Source organism: Corvus brachyrhynchos, unplaced genomic scaffold (assembly GCF_000691975.1).
Source record: "Corvus brachyrhynchos isolate BGI_N302 unplaced genomic scaffold, ASM69197v1 scaffold807, whole genome shotgun sequence".
Classification (NCBI taxonomy): domain Eukaryota; kingdom Metazoa; phylum Chordata; class Aves; order Passeriformes; family Corvidae; genus Corvus; species Corvus brachyrhynchos.
In genome coordinates, this window is record NW_008239063.1 from 25,756 (window position 1) to 26,628 (window position 873).

Genomic DNA, 873 nt, shown 5'->3' on the forward strand with positions numbered 1-873 from the left:
GCGGCCGGTCTGGTGGCCACAGTCCTGGGTTGGTGGCCATCATCCCTATAGTGGTCCTGTACTGGTGGCCACAGTGCCCATACTGGTGGTCACGGTCCTGTACTGGTGGTCATTGTGCCCATACTGGTACCATGGTTCTGTACTGGTGGCTGTGATGTCCGTACTGGTGGTCACAGCGCCTGTACTGGTGGCCATAATCCCCATACTGGGCCCGTTCTGGTGCCTGCAGTGCCTTTACTGGTCCCTGTACTGGTCCCCACTGTTCCCATACTGGTCCCTGCTGTTCCCGCACTGGTCCCCGCTGTCCCCGCACTGGTCCCGCACTGGTCCCCGCTGTTCCCATACTGGTCCCATACTGGTCCCTGCTGTCCCCGAACTGGTCCCGCACTGGTCCCCGCTGTCCCCCGCACTGGTCCTGCACTGGTCCCGCACTGGTCCCTGATGTTCCCGTACTGGTCCCCGCTGTCCCCGCACTGGTCCTGCACTGGTCCCTGATGTTCCCGTACTGGTCCCCGCTGTCCCCGCACTGGTTCCTGCTGTTCCCATACTGGTCCCCGCTGTTCCCATACGGGTCCCGCACTGGTCCCGCACTGATCCCTGCTGTCCCCGCACTGGTCAGGTACTGGTCCCTGCTGTCCCTGCACTGGCCCCGCACTGCTCCCGCACTGGTCCCCGCTGTCCCCACACTGGTCCCGTACTGGTCCCATACTGGTCCCGCACTGCTCCCGCACTGCTCCCGCACTGGTCCCCGCTGTTCCCATACTGGTCCCCGCTGTCCCCGCGCTCGCCCCGCACTGTTCCCATACTGGTCCCGCACTGGTCCCCGCTGTCCCCGCACTGCTCCCGCACTGTTCCCGCACTGGTCCCGCACTG